Raw genomic sequence first — 12,863 nt, forward strand, 5'->3', positions numbered from 1 at the left:
TAAAACTAGAATCAATATAAAAGCCAGAAAATCAACTGACTCGACCGCTTGGAAATTAAATAACGCCAACAACAAAACAACAACAACATGTTAAAATAACTCCTGGGTTAAAGAGTAAATGATAAATACCAAAAAATGCAGAATATCCAGAAAATTACAACGATGAACACAAAACATGTTAAAATTTAAAAGGTCCAGATAAAGCAAAGTGAGTAGAAAATGCTAATTAATTAGACTAAGATACCGTTTTTCATTGATTAAACTTGAATAGATCAGAAAGATTAAGAAAACAATTTTCATGAGAGTGTTTGAGAAAAGCCACTGTTTTAATTGCAGATTGGAGTGCATATTGGTACAAATTCTCCAGAGGACAACTTGGCACTATCTTGAAAAATAGCAAGTGTTCATATATTTTGACTCAGCAATCTCACGTCAAGAAATTTCTTATACATATATTCAAACATTTGCAAACTGTCAAGTATACAAAGTTATTTACTGCAAAGTTGTTTTTAACGGTAGTGATTACCCACAATCTAAATGTCCATTAGTGGAAGATGGATTAAAGAAATTATGAAACACCCACACAATGTAATGCTGTGCATCTTAAAAAGGAATGAAAAATTTCTTTATGCACTGATCTAAAGAGATCACCAAAATACGTTGTTAAGTAAAAAAAGCTAGGTGCAGAACAGTGCATTTAAATGACAATATGTGTGTATTGAAAAGTGAGGAAAGGTCTGTGCATGCTTCTAAATTTGTAGAACATCTCTGAAGGATACACATTAGACCGTAAACTGGCTGCTCTCAGGGAAGGGATCTGGACTTCTAGGGGATAGATATGTCAGGAGATGTTTATCTGCATATATTTAAGTACATTTATAATTGTGTACAATGTGAAAGGATTAATATTTCAAAAAAATAAAAGTAAGGACAACAGCAACACTGCTCCCAACAAAACAAAGCTGTCAATACAATCAACAACTATTTCTTTTGCATGAGAAACTAATGAATAGAATTAGTATCAGGCCTAGGGAATTGTGTCTGACTTCTAAAGCCTCCCTTGTTTATACAAACTATCAGGGCCCACCCATGGGAGGATATCCTGTCTGTGTTGGGGGTGGGATGGGGAGGATAAAAAAAATCATAGAAAAACTGTTGTAGATTGCCATAGATGTGACTATATACCATTGAGTAAAGAATTCTGATATATATAGTTTCCCAAAGCTAAAGAACCACTATTAATTTTGTACATTTATGTGCATACACATGAATACACAATATTCTTACATCATTTCAGTCACTCTTCTACCCAAACATGACATTGATATTCCATTGTCCTCCAAGTTCCATGTACCCATGTGGTATTCAAGACCATCTGCAGCCTGGACAACCTCTACATCTGGATTCAACATCCACCATATTCCATATGGATCCTATATTCTAATTCTACAAAAATGCCCTCCTGTTGTCAAACACACGTTGATTCCTTGAATCCACTACTTTCTCAGGCTATTGCCCATATGTGGGGTCTTAGGTTTACTCTCACCTTGCCCATTTCTATATGTTGATATCCCTTCCAACTCTGAAGGCCAGTTCACATATGCTCTGTCCAGCCTCTCCTGATTTCTACATCTGATAACTCCGCCTACTCCCTGAAAACTCCTGTTGTCACTCTGTGCATTCAACTTAGGGCACTTTTCACATATAGTCTGATTTATATGCATATCTCATTTCTTCTTTAAATTTATAAATCTCTTCATGTAGGGGAGAAAATTTTATTAACATTTTTCATAGCAATTAATGAGTTTTCCTATACAAAGTAGAGTTTTTTTCTCTCAGTTCTCCTTTAATTAATTTATTTTTTAAACAGCTTTATTGAGGTATAATTGACATACAAACAACCATAGATATTTAATTTGTATAATTTGATGAATTTAAATGTATGTAATTTAATAAATTTCGTGAGAGAATAAAGGATAAAATGAAGTATATACATATATGTATATGTATATATTCTTTTCATCTAAGTTCGGTGACGATGATGGTGATGGTAAAACTGTTGTTTCTCTTTTTCTTTAATCAAATTAAATACATCTAGCCCCTATCTCTTTGACTTTAATCTTGAAAGTGGAATTAATTCAGGCATTCACAAATGCATTTTGCAGCTTTAAAAGCAATAAGAACAAGAGTTTGCTATCGTCTCCCCACATGATGTCTCAACTTCAAACAGTACAAAACATCATCTAATATGGGCATTAATTTAGTGCTTTGTACCAGGCGCTGAGCTAGACACTGGGGTTATTGAAACAAAAAATAAAGACATTTCCTAGGGAAGGAGCTGAGAGTCCACGGGAGGTCCAAACAAATGCACAGTGACAGTTGAGCATAAGCAGTGCTGGTATGGTAGGGTGAAGGGTTTAAAAGGCAGTGTAAAAATACCTTGTGTTCTCTTACTAGAGATTCATTAGCAAGAGAATCAAAGTAATATTTTTTCTCATCCCCATTCCCCAAGTGTAGCTGGCTCTTCTGCTGACAAAAAATAACGTTGTATGTTTGTCTCAGCAATGTTATCTACAAATGTTGCTGGGATAAGTGAGATAATTTATAGAAGAATAATTTGGGGTGAAAAGTGACAAATTTTATTTTGACATGTTTAATTTGGGCACATTTGTGATTACCCAAATGGAAATACCCATAGTCAGTGGATGAAGGAGGACCTGGCCAAAGAGAACTGAACTGTACATATGGACTTGGGAGCTGAAGCAGTGACCATGTATGAGCTCTCCCAAGACAGTTACATAAAATGCCAAGAAATGAGGCCCAGGTCCTAATGCCTAAATATACCAACCTTTATGAAACTTGTGGCTGAGAAAAGTGACTTGAAGTTCTGATAGGTAGGAAGTAAACAAAGAGGGCAAGTTATCATGGAAGCCAAATGGGAGATAAAGTAGCATTAATAATATTAATTCTCATTCATATAGTAACTACTTATGCCAAGAATAATGCTATATACTTTGCAGTATAACTTTCCCCATTTTTAAAGAGTTAAAAAAATAAAGGTTAACAAGACTAGCTAATTTATCTCGGATGTTAATATTAGTTCAGATCTATCTCACTGTAAAGTATCAAAAAGCCTCAGAAAATCAAGTACAATTAGGACTTAAAAATGCCCATTAGATTTGACAATGTGGAGGTCATTGGCTGCTCTGGCCCTCTCCCCCCCCCCCCAAAAAAAAAACTTTTTAGGAAGAGGGGGAGAGTGAGACAGAATGGTTAACCACACTTCTGAGAAAGGTAGGCCGGGCAATGCTTTGACACACTTCCCAGAGAACTGAGAAAGAACCGCCAGTCTGATCATCACATCTGTGTCAGTAATTTGCTTCAAAATAACATAGAAGACAGAAACTTGATGAGGTGGATGAAACATGAGTTCATAACTGGTGAAGCTGTGTGATAAGTACATGGGGTTCATTATATTTTTATTTCTCTTTAAAAAAATAGAAAAAGAAATGAAGATTGTAAATTTTGATAACTTGGTCAAGAAGTATGACTGTTTAGGAAAGCTGAGAAATAAGGTAATTAGTAGCTAGAGACATATGAGTGTTCAAAGAAGTTCAGATATATATACTGCATATTTATTATTATAATTAACTATTTTTCTTTAGTTTTATTGAGATGTAATTGACATACAGCAATGTATAAGTTTAAGGTGTATAGCATAATGACTTGACATACATACATTGCAAAATTATTGCGATTTATATGATTACCATTTCACAGTAAATTATGCTAAGTGAAATAAGTCAGACAGGGAAACACAAATACTGTCATCTCACTTATATGTGAAATCTAAAAAAACCCCTCAAACTCATGGATTAACAGTATTTTAGTAATACTGTCATATGCAAAAGTTAAATTAGGTATATAACGTACTATGATTTACTAATATTTAAAGATGACAGACACTGGAAATTTCTCATATGCGGAGAAATAAGAGCCCCGAATAATCAGAGCTAACATTTATTGTGTACTTTGAACATACCAGGCACTGTCTTAAGTGCTTTATCTGATTTATCTCATTTATCATCACAACAGCCTTGTGAAGTAGGTAATATTTTTAATCTGAATTCATAGATGATGAGTTCGAAGCTCAGAGAAGTTCAGTAACTTTCCCAGGCTAGATTTCCCCGAGGGAATGGAGGCAGTTTCCAGAGCGCAGATGGGGATAGCGACCGGCTTTCACCAGAAGAAGATTCATTTCTTGGAACTGGAGAGTGAGGCTTGGTTCCCATTTGAATTAACGTAAGAGAGTAGCCAGAACGACAGGCAGAATGGTTAGATCTCTCCTTGCTTTCAGGGCCATCTCTGTAATGTCTGTTGGTGTTATCATTTCTCTGTAGCAGAAGAATTAACTGAATCCCAGAAGATAAGTGGCTTGCCTGAGGTGCAGCCACAAAGCCAATGAATGCATAGAGTTGGGATGAAGACCTTTGTCACTTAAGTTCTTGCCCTGTGCTCCTTTCATCTGCACAATCAGCCAGAATCCAGGATATAATTATCCCCTGAGGATAATTTAAATTTATTTATTCTATTATTCAGCAATTTTTGCTGGTAGTTTCTTCATCTATTTCATGTAGACGTTTACTTATTTTTTTAATTTCTTTGAAAATTACCCCAAGGGACTTGGATTAGTGCCTGTGGCACTGCTTTTAATATTTGCAAAAGAGAATCCAAAGGTTACTTTTTTATTTTTAATAAAATGTATTTTACTTCCTCAATATTTAATTCTGGTTTAGGTGGCGGTGGAGGTGATCTGGAAGCCTCAGTGTTTAGAAAGCGTTCAGTTTATGGGGAGGTCGTGGTTGTCTTCACATCTTCAGTGGGTACTAGGACACTTGTAAGCCAGCATTTCTGAGGCTGGCAGTCACAGTGACACATCGTCAGGGAACCCATCAGCTTATGACAGATACAAGGAACAGGGAAGCTACTGTTGGTTTGAGACAGAGCGAGTCTTCCACGTTAGCACATGTCTAGTAAAATCAACCTAATTCTATTTGGGAAAAGGCCTGAAATAAGTGATCAATGTGGGGCAGCCATTTAAGTACTCCATGTTGATAAGATGGACTTGCTGTTTCTGTCTTAGTCCAAACTTCAGGCGTGTATTGGCACAGTCTCCAGACTTCCTGGTCCATGGGTTTATTAGGACTGGCATGAATGAGTTGCTAAATTAAATCAATTTCCTAAGCAAACTTTGGGATCTATTCTTTAATCAGAGAAATGCCTTATCTGGATCTGCTCTTTAGCACTTACCCCTGAGCCGAGTCCTGGGTTAAATGCAGGCTGTAATAGGTGCTTGGGATTCCCAGTGCATACTCCTAATCCACCTCAAAAGTATTCCACCTTGTCTGCTTGTACCATCCCTTGTCCACTGGTGCCTGGGAATCTCTTGTTCCCTTCCACTTTTGTTCCTTCAGGTTGACATACCTTGGAGTCAGTACCTCACTGGAAAGTCAACATGAGTGAGGCAGTGCAGGATTCTTGTTATGAACGTGGGACCTGAAGCCAGAGTCTGAGTTTGAATTTGGAGTCTGGGTCTTTCACTTAGTATATGTAAATTTGAGCAAGGTACTTAATTTCTCTTAGTTTCCTCATTTAGTAAATCAGGATAGTACCTGCTTCTATAAGAAAAAAAATAATATACATGTAAAGTAGTTAAAACCATTGACGTCTTATAGTAAGTGATCAAAAATGTTAGATAAGATTATTTTCATTACCATGAGCAACATCACTATTGTGACTTGTCCAGGATTCTCTAACCTTCCTAATACCTGTGATCTAGGTTTGGCCAAGTGCTGTGGGCCCTGTCCCTTTCTAGCTAAAACATAGGTGATACGAAGGGAATCCCTAAGGCATTTTCCAAAGCTGTTCTCATTCTGTTTTTCAGCTCCATTGATTCTCATGATTTTTGATTCTGCTCAGTTTCCCAAACTTCAACTGTCATCTCACTTATGGGGAGAAAGTCAGTGTGGTATTGTGTACAGACCTGGGAACCAACACTGGGCTTGGAACAGTGCTAGGTTTGAATCCTTCCTGAATCTAACATTTACTTATTATACTTATCGCTTACTATATGCAATTTGAATATGTTACTTTATTTCTCTGAGCTTAAGTTTCTTCATCTATAAATTAGGGTTGGTAATGTCCAACTCACAAGGTTACGTTTAGATTAGAGCTGGATTCAAAGTACCATACCAGGTCTGGTACACATTTCAATCCCTAACTTTTTGACACTTAACATGTCAGATGCTGTGCTAGACACAAGGACACAAAAGTGAATGTGACAGACTTAGTCCTCAAGGATCTCGCAACTTGGTGAATGATAGATATACAAACCGAGGTGGTCACTAAAATAAGTAAATATCCAAACATATGTAGGTACCTGGTGTTCTAGAGGCCCAGAGGAGAGATATCTCACCTATGCTGTGTGCTGAGAGGAGCCTTCCTGGATTGGCCAATAGTTGAATTGAGGCTGAAAGAATTGTTCAGGCACAGAGAGTATGAAGGGATTCCCGGCAAAAGAAAAGCATGAGTAAAGCCATCAAACTTAAATGTAAAGGGAGCAACAAACTCATTGATATTATCAGGGCTTACAGGGTGAGGAGAGACGTGGTGGGAGATGAGTCTGAAGAGAGAAGCAGAACCTAGTTGTTGAGGTTCTTGAGTGCTGCACGAAGAAGCTCGTGCTTTAGTCACAGAGAATAGGGAGAAAGTCATAGGAATTAGTCAACAAATGGTACTATTATTGCTGTTAATGCAGTTGGTGCAGAGTGTCCTCAGCCTGGTAACTGTAGTTGCTGACACAAGCTTAATTCCCTCGCACACGTCATATTGCTGCAGCAGAGCTCCTGACACGTTATGCCCCTTCCTGACTTATCTCAGAGGAATAAAGTCAGTTTGTCTAAGGCTCTAAGCTGTTCCTCAAGATGACATCTTGCCAGTTTTTTCCCCAAGTCTAACCTATCCCAGGCACAGATTGTGTCATAAAGCACAGACTCGGGGGTATGAGTGTCTGGATATACATCCAAAATCTAACACTAGCTTTGACTCTGGACAAGTGTTTTATTTGTGCTTCAGCTTCCTCATTTGTAAAATGGAGATAACAATAACACATCACCCCTTAGGATTAAATGACTCAATACACATAATATCATTAGAACCACCTCTGGCATATAGTAAATTGTCAACAAATTTAGTTGCTGTTAATACCCTAAGTTGTGCAAATCCTCCCCCCACCCCATCTTGGGATAGGTGCTTTCAGAGGTCATCTCTGTAACCACCCCTGACGCAGGAAGTGTTAATAATCACTGGAAAAGGCTTGCCAACAAACTGTGACCTGGAGGTGAGAAGGCCGGTTAGCCAAAGACGGGTAAGATCTCCAGTGGGAGGCAACCTAAGCCAGGCACGGTCGCCCAGGGGCACAGATGGAGACATGATATCAGGAGCAGGAGGGGCCGGTGCCTAGGAGGTCTTGCATGCTCCGAGATAAAATATACGAGCACAGCAATAACATGATAATATCAAAACAGACGCAGAGGGAGGGCTCCTTGAGAAATCACTAAGAATTCTTGGCATCCACTAATTACATTGTCCAGAACACCTGTGTATGTTTAATAGATGTAAGCTATGTATATATTGAAACGATGGTTATAATAAACTCAGAGTGGCCATCAGCCCTCTCCGCCTCTATCCTGGTGTGTACATTGGATTGGATAGCAACACCGACAGTCTCCACTCTTCTTCAGGTAGAGCACAGAGAAGGCAATGGCAAAGGATTAGATCATTCACTACGAGGTGGTGCATGTTAAGTGCTGCTGGCACAGTAAGCCACCACAGGCTCGGGTGGTTCCAGAAAGTCTTTAAAGGGGGTTTGATTAAAAGGTGAGGGTGAGAGGATATACGAGAGGAAAGAACTTGTTTTTAAATCTGTGTTTGCCTAACATGCATACTGTTTTACTTGTGTGTCTATTTGTTTGTTAATATCGTGACAATGAAGGACTGAGGAAGACACTTCTCTTTGTCATCAAAGGACATAGAAGTTGAAAGGAGAGGATGATTACAAAGTAAAGACCTTGTGTTGGACATGAAACTATGGTGAGGGAGCATGGACTTTAGCATCAGAATATCTGTGTCAGAATACCAATAACAAGAGCCTCTATTAGTTTGTCATTCCCTGGGCAGATACATAACCTCTCCCTGTCTCATTTAAAAAATAAGAATGCTTGGGGCCAACCCAGTGGTGCAGTGGTTAAGTTCACATGTTCTGCTTTGGCAGCCTGGGGTTCACCAGTTCAGATCCCAGGTACCGACCTAGGCACCACTTGTCAAATTGTGCTGTGGCAGGTATCCCACATATAAAGTAGAGGATGTTAGCTCAGGGCCAGTTTTCCTCAGCAAAAGGAGTAGGATCGGTGGCAGATGTTACCTCAGGGCTAATCTTCCTCAAAAAAGAAAAAAAATACATAAATAATAGGAATGGTTAATGTATTTTTCTTACAGGGATATTGTGAGAATTTGATGAGATAATATAAGTGAACCTGCTTCATATGATCTCAAAGAACACCCAACTTCTAGTTATTTTTAGGAATGGATCATGTTCAGATGACAGAGAAGTATAATGACAGTCCAGTGAGAGAAATAATGGGTATAAATAAAGAGATTTGGCTTATTTGGGGCACAGAGCGGAAATGCCCAGACTAGTGAATACGGTTCACCAAATAGTTCATTGGAATGCCTAAGACACACTTTCTCTCCTTGAAGAGGGTAGAGGCTAATCAGGGAGACAGACATGTGAGGGCCATGCTAGAGTTGATGTTGGGGAGTATGAAAGAAATGTGCTTGGAAACAGGTGTCTAGACTCCTAAAGGAATTTTGCAAACAATAAAATTGATTAAATGAGCAAAAAGAAGACATTGGAAATTTTTTGCATGAGAATGATCAAGTCAAACACAATTTTCTCATGCATACCTCTTGCCCAAAAGGATTTACCCATAATTCTTTTAACAGGATCCTTATGTGGCCCACATGAATGTGTTTTGATGTATAGAGGTATATATGGGACAAAATTAAGGCTGATTGGGTAGGTTATAAATCTAAACGAAAATGAAAACCAAAGAAAATTAGTGAAAGTTGAATTACATAGCAAGGATACTGCATCTATTTGGGAGTTATAGAATAGAATAGAACAAATGAGGTACAAATACTTCAAGCATGTGTATGTCAATGAAAACAGAAAAATATCAGCATAACCTTTGAGAGAAGGCTAGGGGAGAATGCTCAGGGCAGCACTGTGAAGAATCCAGGGTTTAAGAGAAGTTTGAAGACAGGTGGATTTAGCTTTGAATCTCTGCTCTGAAATCTACTTGGTGTACAACCTTGTGCAGTTACTATTTTCCTATCCATGCCTCAATTTCTTTATCTGGAGAATGGGGCTGATGGTGTTTATCTCATATGGTTGTTTTAAAGATTAAATAAAATAAAGACTGAAACATGTTTGCCACAATGACTTCACCCAGTGTGCATTCAATAAATGTTCACTGACAAAAAGTAAAAACAAAGAAGAGAAGAAAAAAAGTGCATATGAAAATTATATATTAAAAAAAGTTAAAAGAACTAACCCTATAAATATGACATTGTCCTCAATGGAAGACAGCAGAAGAGACATTCATTCGTTCAGAAGCATCTAATATGCTCAGACATTTTCCATGGGAAACATGGACATTAAAATTTGCTATCAGCCTTGCAAGATGCTCATATTCTAGGGTAAGAGTCATATAACTAAATTGATAAATGAAGTGCAGCATTTTAAAGGTAAGATTCCATAAGAAGAGGGCAGGATCTACCCTGGTTGATTCTTCCTGTGGCCCTCAATGGGTTAATTTACCCTATAATATTTTGTAGCTTCATACTGATCCCTTGTGAGGCCACTGTCCTAGCAGTGGGCCATGTCAGTCATGAGGGAGTTGCCTCAGAGCTTGTGCTTACAACTCACCCCCAAACGGGCCCTCACTGTGCACCTCTTGCATTCTAGACATCTGCATGTCTTGAACTGTGCAATCTTTAGGTCCCTCAACGGTTCGTATGGTAGCTTTGGCAATTTAGGAAAAAAGTGCCCCTTCTCAACATACTTTGCCTCTATATATTCAAAGTGCTTTGTAATATATTGATGTTTTGAAAAACAAAAGCAACTTAAAACTTTGGGGCTATCTGCAGAAACATTGTTGTAATAAATGTACAAATCTATGATGTCTCCAATATGGGCAATGCCCCCTTCTGCTGAGGCATCCTGTGCAGTGTTCAACTGGCAACACCACATCAACAGCCCTGGCAGATATGACTATTCCTATTTTCAGATGAAGGAAATAGGGTTCAGCCAGATTAATAGAATTGTCCCAAATCACATGGCTTTGGAAAATGACAGAGCAGGAATTAACCTCATGTTAATATAAGTACCTGCTCTTTCTGCTCTCTAAAATGCAAATTACTCAAAAGTATTAGTTCCTTCTGCTGAGCATTTCTGCCCCTCTCTGCAAAGGAGAAACAACTTGAGTTTTCACTTTTAGATCATCCCCTGTAATAACTCACCAATCTTCTCTGTTTCATTGTACTAAAGCTTCCAATTCGTTAGGCATTCCTTCTCTTTAGTCTGTGTTTCAAAACTCATTATTCAACATTTATCTACACCAAAGTGTATTTGCCATCCATTAGCTCTCTATTAGCCTGAGGTGCGCAAATGAGCAAATTTCTCCTCCATCAGAATGCATTGTGCCTCATTATAGGTTGTGTCCCATAATTTAGTAGCATCTGCAAATTTTCAAGCTTGGTTTTAGACACTGAGGCTGTGATATCAGTAATACAAATCATGCAAGATAATGTTAAGTTGAAATAAGTGTCTTTATTTTCACCCCCGTCAAGCTGACATGCAAACGCAATGCTATTATTATTGTAGTCCATATTCGATGGGCTATTTTCCCTAGCTTATAGCAGAGGGTGGAGATTAGAGGGAGTGTGAAAACAGAAATTCAAGCTAGAGATACGCGAGATGAAATATCAACTGTAGATTTGGTATGCTTAATCTTTACAATGTCAAATGCACTTTAATTTTTATGTGATTAATGGTGCACATTCCACCTAGGGGAAAAAAAAAAAAAGACCCTGTCATCTCTTATACCAACCTAAAACATCGTGTCTAATTATTCATTTTCAGGCATTCACAGAGAATCATCAAGCATTCATTCAGTACCAAATCAGTACGGAGTTGCTCATGCTTAAATCATCCTTACTCCTTCACAATTCAAGTCAAAAATCTACAGTGGGTACCGTAATAGGTACTGTTCATTGAACGTTGATCTCACGCCAGCCTCAATTAGGAGCTTCCCATGTATTTACTGTTCCTCACCACAAGTTTTCGGGGAGCTCTTCTTACTTCCCATTTCACAGATAATGACGTGGAGGATGAAACAAATCAAGGAACTTGTCAAAACCACATAGCAAGAACATACCAGAATAAGATTTCAACACAGGCTTGCCTGGTTCCACAGGCCATGGTCTGGCCAACACACAATTCAACCTTTCATGTGACAATAATTATAAAATAAACAACATGAACAAAACAAAGATCTTGTAAAATCCAGCAATTTACATAAACTGGATTTGTGCTGTGCTGAAAAGCCTTTCCCTAATCCTATTCCCACTTGCTGACAAGGATTATGCTGGCCAGAGATGAGGCTTTTCATTCTATGAGGGGAGACAAAGTTACATGGCAACTATCCCCGGAATGTAATGAAAGACTGTTGGAAGACCAAGTGCTCAATGGGAACGCAGGGATGCTGACTACCCAAGAAGTGAGTGCAGGTTGTCGAAATGGCCATTATTTCACTACTTGGATAGGGTGGATAATTAAATGAACAGATGAGAAAGTACTTCAATGCAGAGTGCTCTCTATGATTAGAAGAAGATCATTGGTTCTTGTCGTGTTCGCCACTTTATTCCCAGAACCCCGAATGTGCTCACTACACATCCACTGAAGGAATGACTGCTCCTGTTACCATTCCCAGCCTATTGGAACAGCATAACTTGGAGTGTAGCTTTTAGAGAAAGCTGCAAGATATCCAGATGGAGAAAGCGAAATAAGAACTACAGTTCTGAGAAGGAGCAGACGGAGTAAAAAGGCAGTTGCTGGAAAATGAGGGCTCAGAGGGCAGACAGGCTCAGTATGGTTAGTACCATGGGTTAGAACAAGCGATCATGCATGCACCTAGCTTGAGAATGCAGAACAAAGAAGGAAGTCTGGCTCATAAAGCCTTCAGACCACAGGAACGATGGGGCAAGCAGAGGTCACACTGCCAGAGGGGTGGGTATGTGCTCTTGCTGCTGCCACCTGTCCCAGCTCCTTCCTCATTATCTCAAACCTGAGAGACACAATGAGGCTACAGGTCAGAGGTCAGGGAGTCCTATTCTCTGCAGTCGTCAGGCCCAGAAGTTAAGTCTGACATTTATGTTTGGTAAGAGCATAGAAAATCATTCTTCTTAAAATGTTTGTCAAAGTGTGAAAACTCTCACACTCAAAGCTGGAGAAAAAAGATTTGGGGTTCCCCAGACCCTTAGCAACCCTCCAGGTTCCCACTGTCATCTCCAGCTTAGTCCGTGCAGCCTGGGTCACTTTGTCATATAGTGGAGTGTTCACGAGGAGCTCCTGGGGAAATGTTTCTCAGGTCGCAAAACTAGGAAAATGTGTGTTGCAATAAACATTGATTCGTTTTAATCTTCTGGACACTGGTTTTTGTGACTAACCATGAATCTCTTCC

The 12,863-nt window shown here is 38.9% G+C and overlaps 1 protein-coding gene across 2 annotated transcripts in view; it reads right to left on the minus strand.

The window, feature by feature from the left end:
• The window catches only part of CNTNAP5 (contactin associated protein family member 5), a 775,716-nt gene that overhangs the window by 696,027 nt on the left and 66,826 nt on the right, over positions 1-12,863 (minus strand). The gene's annotated exons all lie outside the window — the stretch shown is intronic.

The sequence above is a fragment of the Equus caballus genome, chromosome 18 (assembly GCF_041296265.1).
Source record: "Equus caballus isolate H_3958 breed thoroughbred chromosome 18, TB-T2T, whole genome shotgun sequence".
NCBI lineage: Eukaryota > Metazoa > Chordata > Mammalia > Perissodactyla > Equidae > Equus > Equus caballus.